Raw genomic sequence first — 12,369 nt, forward strand, 5'->3', positions numbered from 1 at the left:
TTCACAAAGCAGCACTAACAAGTAGGGGCAAGCCGGACATAGTGACTCACATCTATAATCTCAACACTTTGGGAGGCCAAAGCAGGAGGATCACTTGAGCCCAGGAGTTTGAGACCAGCCTGGGCAACACAGGGAGACCCCATCTCTACAAAAAAAAATAAAAAATTATCCTGGCATGCCAGTGCGCACCTGTGTTCCCAGCTACTTGGGAGGTTGAGGCCAAAGGATTGCTTGAGCCTGGGATGTCGAGGTTGCAGTGAGCCATAATTGTGCCACTGCACTCCAGCCTAAGCAGCAGAGTGAGACTCTGTCTAAAAAAAAGAAAGAAAGAAAGAAAAAGAAGAAAAAAAAGAAGAAAGAAGGACAGATGGAAATAAAGAGAGAGGGAGGGAGATAGGGAGGGAGGGAGGGAAGGGAGGGAGGGAGGGAGAAGTGGTTGGTTATCTCAGTATTACCCCAATATTTACTGACAAGGAAAAGGAGGTCCAAAGATGAGCTGATATGCTCATGCCTATCCAATAAGCAGTAGGAAAGGGCAAGCAAGAGACCCAACTCTTGATGATACCACAATGCTGCACCATTCCCCTCTGCCCTCTTCCCCATACAAGTGGGACACAGAAGTTACTGTCAACTCCCTCTTCCACCTCGAGGTCCTCTCCCACCTGGCTTCCTTGGAGATACTTCAGCCCTTCTCTCTCCTGCCCTATCACGCTTTCAGCCAGAGGGTACTCTGCAAGACAACCTCACATTAATTCTGGCCTGCGCATAATCTAATTTGGAAATCTACTGAGAGAGGAAGGAAATCATTTATTTCAATGGAAATGGGACACAAGGCTGAATTTTCTGTTGCCACTTGTCTCTGGGTGAATGATCATAAGAGAAGAATGACTCTTTCCCCCAAAGTATACAAACTTTAAGCACTGCCCTGCCTACCCTCTTCTACATACACACACATACTCAAAAAGAAATGTGCTTTTCAGAGCAAAGAATGAACAAGTGTTCTCACTTCCTGCCATTAACTCACCGTGGCACTCTGGGCAAGGCACCTACCCTCCGGATCTCGGTTTCCCCATTTGCCCCTGAGAGGCCGGAGAAGCTGATTCCTGAGGCTGCTGCCCTGCCCCACCCTGCATGCTCCCTGACAGTACAAGGGTCCCAGGTTGACGGTTGCCCATGGTGTTTCCCAGAAATGTCCCCTGGCGTTGAGGACTCCCTGCTAATGCTGGGATCAGAGAGGGGCTAAGGCCTGGGCCCTGGCCAGGGAGGCAGGACAAGGTCAGCCCAGCCCCAGGGTGAGGACTCACCCGTCATCCCTGGACCTCCAACCTGCCAACCTGAGACACTCTCCATCCATTTGGTAACTTGAACTTCCAGGGGTGCAGAAGGGAGGCCAGCTGGGAGCGGGGCAATCTTAAAATATAACAGGGCCACGATCACTGGAAGTGAGCTGGAAGAGTTGTGAGATGCCAAATTGTTGGTTTTGAGTGTATTTTAGGGCCTCAGACTCCCTTTCCAAATTAATATTCATGGAGACTGGCATGCCATTTATTTGCATATGTAAATTGTTGCTCATCCTCTGCAGGAGGAGAAAGAGTTTTGGGGTGTTTTTATTTATTGTATTTATTTTAAGCTTGGATGATAAACCAGGCAAGTCAGGCAGGGGAAGGACAGGTTCCAAGGACAGGAGTGGGTTTTAAATAATTTTTGCTCTGAGAAAAGATAGGCCCTAGATACACAGGGGTAAGTCACCTCTACCGACCTGCAGAATCAATTCCAGAACAGTCCTTCCAACGTCATACCATGAAGCCCCTACCTCAGGAAGCATGGCCGCCTCATGTGGTCCACATGGCCTCTGGAAAACCAAGCCTGTTGTTGTCACTCAGGGTTACTAACCATTGGGAGGTAGGCATCAAGTCGGGCATTCAAGTTGGGCCAAGCCACTTGAACTCTTTAACATCCTGTTCTGAGGAAAATAACCTGCTCTACAAAGTTGTTGTAAGACACAGTCTAGAAAATACATGCGCCTGAGAAGTGCCTGCTCAACCGCGAGGCCCTAACAATGGTGGTCCTTGCTATGGTCTCACACCTCATCTCTCCCGCAGTAAACATCACCCACTCCTCCCAGACACCCCCAAAGAAGGCTCTATGTCCCGCCCACTGTCATCCAAGGCCTTCTGGAGACCTGAGGCCCATTAGTAAGTTCTCTCCTGCTCATCACTGGCTCTACCCCTCTTTTCTGCACCAAGTAACACATCTTATCTGTTCCACCAGAAAGCTCAGAGTCCACTGCTAGAATCTAGAGGTTCCTGAATTATTCCAAAGTCCTGGGGATGCAGCAAAGCAGTGGGGCACAGTGGGACACAAGGAAAAAGAGACTGGGAGAACAGGCACGCAAAGGTCGGGAGAACTTCAGGAAGATGTATGCAATAGAAAACATAGAGGAAAGAAGATGACCCTGTTCCTCACTCCTCTCCTGCTGGCTGAGGGAGCACAGGAGCCACCCAACTCTCTCAGAGCCACGCTTTCCTCATCTGCAGGATAACACCAAGAATCCCGACTTCACAGGGTGGTTACCAGGCTCAGTTAAAATCTTTCCTAAAAATCACCTAAAGTAGTAGCCAGCACAGCAGGAATTCATTAAATTTAGTCCCTTTCCCCAGTTGAGGTTAAGAAAAAAGGGTGAAGATTAACTGATTTCTCAGGTAAATAATCTATTCCTATGATTTATTAATTCAATAAATACTGAAGTGCTGTGTGCTTGCTGGCCACGACCCTGGGTATAAAGACAGATACACCCACCCCCACCACCTTGGGTCCCAGGGGTCTTATATCCAACTGGGAAGACAATAAATACACCAATAAAATGTTATCAATGACAACAGCAGCATATTAAGTACCAAATTTGTGGTGTGGGCAATAATTGCTACAGAAGTTCATGGGAAGGAAAGATCAATGCTTGGATATCACTGTGGGCTCCAGTAGTGAGGGGAGGTCACCTGAGGATGCAGGACTAACACTGGTCTTAAAGGAAAGGGTGATTTGGATTAAACACAGGGAAAGACAGAACTTGAAGCTGAGTCAGCCATAATGGTGACTCCTAGCAGTGAACAGGTAGGGACTGGGGAGGCAGGATGCAGGCAGATTGTTGAGACTTTCAACTGTCTATTTGAGGAATTTGGGCTTCATCTGGTAGGTGCTACGGAAAAAAAATGTAAGATAATGAGTTGATTAAAACAATGTTTTAGGCCAGGCACAGTGGCGCACTCCTGTAATCCCAGCACTTTGGGAGGGCAAGGTGGGAGGACTGCTTGAAGCCAGGAGTTTGAGACCTGCCTGGGTAATATAGCAAGACCCATCTCTGTAAAAAAAGAAAAAAAAAATTAGCCAGGCATGGTGGCATACACCTGTGGTCCCAGCTACCCTGGAGGCTGAGGCGGGAAGATAGCTTGAGCCCAGGTGTTCAAGATGGAAGTGAGCTATGATTGCACTACTGCACACCAGCCTGGGCAACAGTGTGACCCTGTCTCCAAAAACAAACCAAAACCAATGCTTCAGTATGATATGAAGGGGAAAGAGATGAGAGGCTGGAAAATGGCTCCCAGAGCAACATATGGGATTTGCAGCCATGGATTCTGGACTCATTGCAGAGACTCTACCCCTCAGTAGAATTTATAAAAACTATCCCATTTACAGAGCCCCCATAGACTACTCCCAAAGACACATGTCCCCACATACACCTATGCACTATGCTCTGAGGATGGCAGAGTAGGATGCAGTGCCATCACCCGGCATGAGATAGAGAGGACCTGAGCAAAGAGGATTTCTCATGTCAGAAGGGAGAGAACATATACAAGAAACATCATAAAAACAAAAGGCAGCCAGGCATGGTGGCTCACTCCTGTAATCCCAGCACTTTGGGAGGCCGAGGGGGGGTGGATCACCTGAAGTCAGGAGTTCGAGACCAGGCCAACACAGTGAGACCCTTTCTCTACTAAAAATACAAAAATGAGCCAGGCATGGTGGTGCATGCCTGTAATCCCAGCTACTCAGAAGGCTGAGCCACAAGAATTGCTTGAACCCGAGAGGGAGAGGTTGCAATGAGCAGAAATCACGCCATTGCTCTCCAGCCTGAGTGACAAGAGCAAGCCTCCATCTCAAAAATAATTAATTAATTTTTTTTTTTTAAAAAGCAAGTCGATGCTTGAGTATTGCAAGCAGAGTGTATGGAATGGGGGCAGGGGTACCTGCTCAGGTTTTGAGCCCAAACATCTGGGAAGGTGGTTTCGCCAGCAACAAAAGTGAAGAAACCAGAAGGGGAGATGACTTGAGAGGTGAGGAAACATTAGATTTCAGTTTAGGCATATAGGTTTCATGATGGCGGCCAGGCATCCAAATACTGCTTTTAATAATAATAATATCTGCCCAGTGCAGTGGCTCACGCCTGTAATCTCAGCACTGTGGGAGGCTGAGGTGGGTGGATTGCTTGAGCCCAGGAGTTCAGGACACTAGCCTGGGCAATATGGCAAAACCCCATCTCCACCAAAAAAAAATAAAAATAATTAGCTGGGCATGGTGGCAACACCTGTAGTCCCAGCCACTTGGGAGGCTTAGGTGGGAGAATCGTTTGACCCAAGCAGGTCAAGGCTGCAGTGAGCTAAGATTGCACCACTGCACTCCAGCCTGGGCAACAGGAGTACGATTCTATCTCAAAACTAATAATAATAATAATATCTAATCAGGAGATGAAACGTGGCTTGAGACATGGAGATTGATGCGTGATCCAGGACTGGAAACCAGGAATCCAGGGCTGGCGAGGGAGTCACTGCGGCCTCCCTCCCAGAATCATGCTAGTCAGTACTGATCGTATTTGGACTGACTATCAAAGCCACTGTGATTGTAGAGATAAGATTTTTATCTTGGCCAAATGGTCCCATTTTACCACTGAGAAAAAAGCAAGAGGAAGCAAGTTGGGCAGAAAGATTTTATAACTTATCCATACTTAAGTGCTGGAGTTTCAGTATGAGCCACGAACCACCTCCTCCAGGAAGCCTTCCCTAGCTACTATGGCTCCTATTGATGTTATGCTCCTCCTATAATGGTGGGTCTGCAAGTCATGATTATTTATTCTCTAGTTCTGTTCTCCATTTGATATTCTTGATGGTCTAGTCCTCACATGTCCCCTGCATTAGATGATTATAAATTCTTTGATTCAGAGATCAATTTACAAATAATCTTCTACTCTCTTGTACTAATCAAGTATAATTATGGTGCTAATTCAGATTTATCTTCCCAATAGATCCCCATCCTAGGTTCAGTAAACTGAGGCACAGGAGGTGAAAAACAGGGCTTAAAACCCATGTCTTGAGCTCTATGGCAGCCACTGTTAGTTACTCCTTTCACCCTTCCAAAAGAATCCTAATTTTGATCCTCTCTGAGGCCTAATACACAAATCAAGGTTGTTCTAGGCCAAGCCAGGTGCTGTGGTGCACATCTGTGGTCCCATCTACTCAGGAGGCTGAAACAGGAGGATCACTTGAGCCCAAGAGTTTGAGGCTGCAGTGAGCTATGATAGCAGCACTGCACTCCAGCCTGGGCAACAGAAGGAGAGCCCTTTAAAAAAAAGATGGTTCAGCCGGGCGCAGTGGCTCACGCCTGTAATCCCAGCATTTTGGGAGGCCGAGGCTGGCAGATCACCTGAGGTTGGGAGTTTGAGACCAGCCTAACCAACATGGAGAAACCCCACCTCTACTAAAAATACAAAATTAGCCAGGCATGGTGGCGCGTGCCTGTAATCCAGCCACTCGGGAGGCTGAGGCGAGATGGCACCAGCCTGGGCAACAAAAGTGAAACTCCGTCTCCAAAAAAAAAAAAAAAAGATTGTTCTAGGTCAATTACAATGACTTCCTTCTCTTGCCTGTGGTGGTTGACTTAGGCGTGACACATGATTCACAATTCTAGCCAATAAGACAAAAGGGAAAGTCTGCTGAGGGGCTTCTGGGTAAGACTCCCTCCTGCCTTTTCTGCCTCTGCTCATGATTGTGAGGATATAACACCTGGAACTGTTGCCACCATCTTGTGATCTTGGGAACAGGAAAGATGAAAAGCATCCGGATCTTTCATGATGCTGTTGAACAAACTGAAAGAACCAACTATAGGGCAGACATAGCCCAGACCTCCTGTTAGGGGAGATACTAAATTCCTTATTCTTTCAGCCAGTTGAATTCAGCTTCTCTGTCACTTGCAGCCTTCATTCCCACTCCAATCAAGGGCTTTTGTCACAATGGATACCTGAGCTAACCATTATAAAAGATATATAACTAGTAAAGTCCTGGCCCCTGCCCTCATTGTGCCTTTCCCAAGGTTGGGCATTCAATAAGTATTCAATCTATATTTGATTAATTGATCTTCCCCTTGCTCACCAGGTACAGGGGATATTTTCCCTGAAGGCATCTTTCTTCCCTTTACTAAGCCTCACTGATTATCTTTAAGTTTCAGCCTCACATTTTGACTGTGGTCTCAACATTACTGACCAGGTCCTTCTCCATGGTCTCCTCCCACCTCTGAGGATCAAACTAAAAGCAAGGTACTCACACTTGGCCCAGAGAGACCATCAGCGAAACTCCTCATTCCTAAATATTTGTTCTTTGAAATGTCTTTTTCAATTAGATCTCACCCAAATGTTTGAGAGTCAGGCTGAATTCCAACTTCCTGCTCCAGAACAGACATGTTAAGCCTGCATAATTACTGCAGCCAGCTTTATTTGCTATAAAAACATGGATTTTTGCTCCCTCTCAACTATAAAATAATCGATAAATAGAATCCAGATGAAAAATGCTGGCATTTAGGAGAACAACTCTTTTATGGTTCTTTTCTTTTGGGTCTAATTAACACATTGGGGATAAAGTGTGCTGTTACATTTACCAGGCCAGCTAAGTTGAAACACAAACTCTCCTCTTCCTGCTGAGATACAGCTTCATATCAGAAATACAGGAAGACAGACAGACAGAGTTTCAAAACATTTTGAGATGCTCAACAAACAGACCTGTGAACCTGTGGTGTGGACTTCCTTCAGCACCTCTCTGTTCACACTGGCTGTTCAGTTGTTTCCCCCCACTCCCAATTCCTTAAGAACACACTGCATAGTTACTGTCAAATGAAACACAGTCCCATTAGCAGGAGAAGCAATCTCTCTTTCAGTCTTTTAATGAAGAAGGCATGTTTTTTTGGACAATGACCACCCAGGCCATGGAAGTTTCATGAGGGGCTCTCGGAGTGGATGACACCTTTTCAGTTATAACACTGCTATAATAAACCCCCACAGAGCCACCGGGCATGGAGTCTACATCCAATACACGACACCTATTTATTCCCTAATTATATTGCAATATATTCTCTCTGTGTATGTGCTGATGAAGATAAAATATTCTTTTAATTCTATGGCCTCTTGGAGGGGGAGGGGGAGGGGATGTACATAGCAAGTCTTATGAGTTCCTAGAGCTAAATCACAGCCTTTGTTCCAGGCTTCCCCATCTTATAATCTCAAAAAATCATTCACTTTCCCTTGTTCTACCACATTGATTCTCAAAGTGTCCAAGTGTGGTCTCCAGAACTAGAGAATCAGCATCACCAAGGAACTTGTTTAAAAATGCAAATTGCTGGACCTACTCCAGACCCATTGAATCAGAAACTTGGGAGTGTGGCCCAGTAACCTGTGTTTTCACAAGCCCTCCACACTGAAATCTGAGAATCACTAGTCTGCAAGGAAGAAATGCTTTACTAGGAAGAAAAGAGCAGCATTTTACATTGAATCCTGTATCAGGGAACACCTGGATTCTATACGGGCTGGGCCCCTCTTACTGCACAGCTGTCCCAATCTACAGATTCAGGGCTCCATTTACTCATCTGTACAATGGGGCTCCAGAGCACACCAAACAGCTGTGGATGCTGGAATTTAAGAGGGACATGGTTACCTGGCACCAGTCTCTATGGATACCTAGCAAGATCATAGTTGCCAGCACTCACCAGCTCCCTTCCTGGCAGGAGCTCTGCACAGCAGTTCTCCAATGCTGCATCTAAGGTCACCACTGCAGCTGCCTTTGGGTTACCCCTGGCAACCAGGAGCTGGGGTCATGGAAGCCCACAGAATCTCCAAATCTCACAGCCAACAGCGTCAAATCTTTCACCTTGGAGCCTTGAACCACTAGAGGGGAGGTTCAGAATTCTCTATTATATTGTCCCATTTCAGGACTTCTTCAGACATTGTTGTGTATTTGCCTCTGTTCTACGACTAGACTTTAAGCCTATGGAGGAGAGAGCCTAGAATGTCAGCATCACAAGGTATGGGACTCTTCCTGTCTGATTCATTGCTGTATCCCAAGGGCCTAGTCCAGTGCCTGGCACAAAGAAGGAGCTCAATAACTATTTGCTGACTACGTGTTCCTGCCTTTCATAAGTTCGGAACACTGAAGCAGCTAGAAGTTATGGTTGGGAAGAGGCAAAAGGGCTGGGTGCGGTGGCTCAGCCTGTAATCCCAGCACTTTGGGAGGCCAAGGCAGGCAGATCACTTGAGGTCAGGAGTTTGAGACCAGCCTAGCCAACATGGCAAATCCCCATCTCTACTAAAAATACAAAAATTAGCCTGGCATGGTGGCCCACACCTGTAGTCCCAGCTACTTGGGAGGCTGAGGCGGGAGAATCACTTGAACCCAGAAGGCGGAGGTTGCCGTGAGCCAAGATCATGCCACTGTACTCCAGCCTGAGTGAGAAAGTGAGACTCCGTCTCAAAAAAAAAAGAATGAAAAAAAAAGAGAGAAGGGGCAAAATAATGAGAATGATTGAAACCCCTGGGAATGATGAGAAAGGAGAAAAGAAGCAAACGCCAGAATACTGCCCATCTGACCCCACCACCCTTGGCTCATGGGGAACTGACTTGCCAGCCAATTGCTCACCCTAAGTCTAGGCCTAGAAGACCCCTGGGGCCAGGTTCTGAGCTTGAGCTCTGAGCAACTGGCTCTTCTAGCTTGCCTAGTGATTCTCACACAAAGGCCCAGTGCTCATTGGCCCTGACAGTGCTGTGCTTTGACCAGCCGCTTAACCAGCTTTCCTGCCTCCTTCTTAGGACTCAAGCCCTGTATCCTGACAACCCTCCTTCCCCAACTGGAAACCTACCCGAGGATCAGCTCCTAATCTTGCCTTCTCCAGGGACTATCCCTAATCCAGCCCCTCCCGAAGTGATTTCACCTGAGAATGCCTACATGCACTCACTTCCTTGACTACAAAACAATGGCTCCTCTTTCCCTATGGGTTGCACCTGATGGGGCTGAGCCCTGTGTGTGGGCTCCATTTACCCCCAGAGCTCGGTGCAGGGACAGAACAGGTATGCAACAAACTGTCACATGAGTAATTTATCCTGGGAGATGCTCCCAGCACAGCACCTAACCCGAAAATCCAGAGACAGGTCCTCTGCCTCTAACCTCACACACACCCAGCCCTCGAGCCTGTCAAGGATGTGCAGTGGCCTAACTGGGAACACTTGCCCTGTGCGAAGAAAGCAGTAAAGTTAGTGTGGAATACTAGAAAAGGCCCTGACCCAGAAGTCAGGAGACTTGGTTTATCTACTCTTCCTCCCGTATAGCAGCTCTAAGCAAGTCCTTTCACTTCTCTGGACCTCAGTTTGCTGATCTGTGAGTGGGAGGAAGTGGCGAGATTGCAGTCCTAGACCTCGAATTTCTAGCGGCTTAAACAAAATGTGAGCAACGGAGAGAGCTGGTGCATGGTGTGCACCAGGAAAATCCGCCGGAGGAGCAGAGGATGCTCAACGTCTGCTCAACGCCCTCGGGGCACCCCGCCCAGTCTGCAGGGAGTGACGGCAGAGGGACCCTCTCCGGAAAGCCTCGAGCTTTTGGTACCTCTAAACCCCCTAAACCTCTCAAGATAATCTCCCGACAGCACTCCAACAAAGAGCTGCTGGGCCGGGGCTCCGCTGGCTCCGAGAAGCCGCAGAGGTCGGCGAATCCGGCCCCTCCGACTCCGGGAACGAGTGGGACTGAGCCCCCGGCAGGCTCCGATTGCCCCAGCCGGCCGCCGCGAGCCGCACCCCCCGCCCCCCACCCCCCACCGGCCGGGGTTTTAACCTTTGTTTCCCCGGCAGAGCGCCGGAGGGGCGCTGGTGCCGGGGCGCGAGGACCCCAGCCCAAGGGAGCCGAGATGGCCAGGAGCCCAAACCATCCCAAAGGCCTCCTCCAACCCGCCGCAGGCCCTGTTTTCTCGGCTCTTGGAGGGATGGAGAGTGGGCGATCCTGAAGCGGAGCCACTTTGAAATATTTTTCCGGAGAACATGACCACCCGGTAGACAGTCACATTGGCCTCGCAGCGCGGGCTGCGGGGCACCGATCCCGAGACGCGGCTGCCGCGGGATGGAGCCCGCGAGTCCAGGTCCGGGAGAAGCCGCCCGGGCTCGGGGGCTCTGGGCACCGCCACGCCGAGGCTCGGCGCTCCCGGGCTCAGGACAGGTGACGGCTGCATCCCACTCAGGGACCTTGACGCCCTCGAGGAACGATTCTGCGTATTTTTAAGTAGTATTTTTTCTAACAAATTAGGAAAATAAACCAAGTCCAGGAGGAAGGCGGCTGCGCTCGGCAGCTCCAAGGAGCCACAACCACCACCCATTTCCCCACCTCCAACACTACCGCCCACGGCTGGGCGAGAAGTTGGGAACTTCGGGACCACGCTCCAGGCGCGCGCAGAGAGTGACTTGCTTCTCCTTTAACTTTGGGAGCCAGGGTCGCAGTCTAGGGCAGGAGGATCGTCCTGGGAGCCAACCAACAAGGCCGTCCAGGTCCTGGACTTCCCGGAATAGAGTAACGGCTATGAGATGGGAAAGAAATGGGATACACGTTCCGCCTCGCTTCTCCCAAAAGCAAAAGCGTGCATGGCACTTGCTGGGGCTTGGCGGCCGCGGGGCGCATCGCCGGCCGCCGCCGAAAACCTGCTGCGTCCCCACAGGCTCTGCTTCCCGACCCCGGCGGGGAAGGCGCCGGTGCAGTGAGTGCAGCCGGTGCAGTGAGTGCAGCCGGCGCACCCGGGGCGGCTTGAGAGCGGAGTCCCCAGACTCAAGGGGGCGGACGGGCGCCCTCCCCGGGACACCCGCGCCGCGCCACTGCTCTCGGGTCTTCCCCCGCACGTGGAGGCGCCGCGGACGCTGCATCCCGACTGCGGCCGGAGGGCTGCGGCTGCCCACATTGAGGCGCCCTACATCCTGCCGGACCCCCTGGCGCTCCTGCAAGCCCCGGCATCCACCTACTCCCGGAGCCAAACTCGGCTTCGGCAGCCGGGACCCGGGCAGGGCGGCCGGGGTCCGCGGAGCTGGTGGAAAGTTAGTCGCGGGGCTGCAAAGTCCCCTCCCCAGGGCCGGAACCCCCACCCCCGCGTCCCCTGGTGCCCCCGGCGTCCGAGACTCCGCGTCCTCGCGGTCCCCACTCAGCCACCTACCTGCTCCCGCGGCCGGCCCAGGGATCGGCCGGCCAGTCGCGCGGTCCTGTCCTCCGGAGCCCGAGCCTGGCCAGAGCGCCAGGCAGGAGCAGGGGGCCGCGAGCAGCCGGGAGCCGGGCGGCGGGCAGCGGGCACCGGGAGCGACTGAGCGAGCGAGCGAGCGGGCGGCTGGAGCCGCGGCGGCTGCTGCGGAGCCAGCCCCCACCCGCTTCGTCCCTCGGCCCCTCCCTCTCCTTCCCTCCCAGCCTTCCTCCTCCCGGCTCGCAGCTCCCTCCCTCCGCTCTCCCGCACACCCCCCTCATTTTTTTCCTCTTTCTCTCTGTTTGGTCCTTTCAGATCCTGCTGTTACGCGCGCGCTCGTTCGTTCTTTTTCCTGTCTTCAGTCTCTCTCTTCAGCTTGCCTTTGGATTCTCCTTTTTCTCCCATTCATCCTTTTCCAGCATCTCACCTCCCTCCTCCCCACTTTCGTTCTTTTGGTCATTTTTCTTGCTCCCTCTTTTCTCTATTTTCTATTTTCTCCTCCTGCTAACCTTCTCGCGCGTCTACTCCCCTTTCTCTTCCCTACTCCCCCTTTCCCTCCTGGGGGAGTGGAGCGGCCTGCGCGCCTCCTCCTCTATGATCTCGATGGGAGATCCCGGGGATGGGAGTGGGGGTCTGGGGGTTAAAGGGAGCCAGGGGCACCCCCAGGCCGTGCTCCTAACAGGCCGAAGGCCGAGAGGGAGGGGCAGGGCCGGAGACAGGGACTCAAGACAGGGGCTCGAGAAACGTCCCGGCCGGGAAAAGGGCAAGAAAAGCAAAGAACTCAAAATGTTAAAACCCAAGTCGGGCTGAGCCGTGCCTGGTGAGATGAGGAAACTGAGACCCAAAGAGAAGAGGGCA

The 12,369-nt window shown here is 51.0% G+C and overlaps 1 protein-coding gene across 22 annotated transcripts in view; it reads right to left on the reverse strand.

Annotated features, from left to right (window-relative positions):
- The window catches only part of MEGF11 (multiple EGF like domains 11), a 370,645-nt gene extending 358,918 nt beyond the window's left edge, over positions 1–11,727 (reverse strand). For 15 of the 22 annotated variants that reach the window (XR_010151758.1, XR_010151756.1, XR_010151759.1 and 12 more), the window contains exon 1: positions 11,491–11,573. The gene's annotated coding sequence lies outside the window, so the exon portion shown is untranslated. Of the gene's footprint in view, positions 1–11,490 lie in introns of all 22 variants that reach the window. The other 7 variants (XR_010151757.1, XM_003314720.6, XM_054667700.2 and 4 more) reach the window with 2 other exon arrangements.
- Positions 11,728–12,369: the final 642 nt, after the last annotated feature.

Source organism: Pan troglodytes, chromosome 16, assembly GCF_028858775.2.
Source record: "Pan troglodytes isolate AG18354 chromosome 16, NHGRI_mPanTro3-v2.0_pri, whole genome shotgun sequence".
NCBI lineage: Eukaryota > Metazoa > Chordata > Mammalia > Primates > Hominidae > Pan > Pan troglodytes.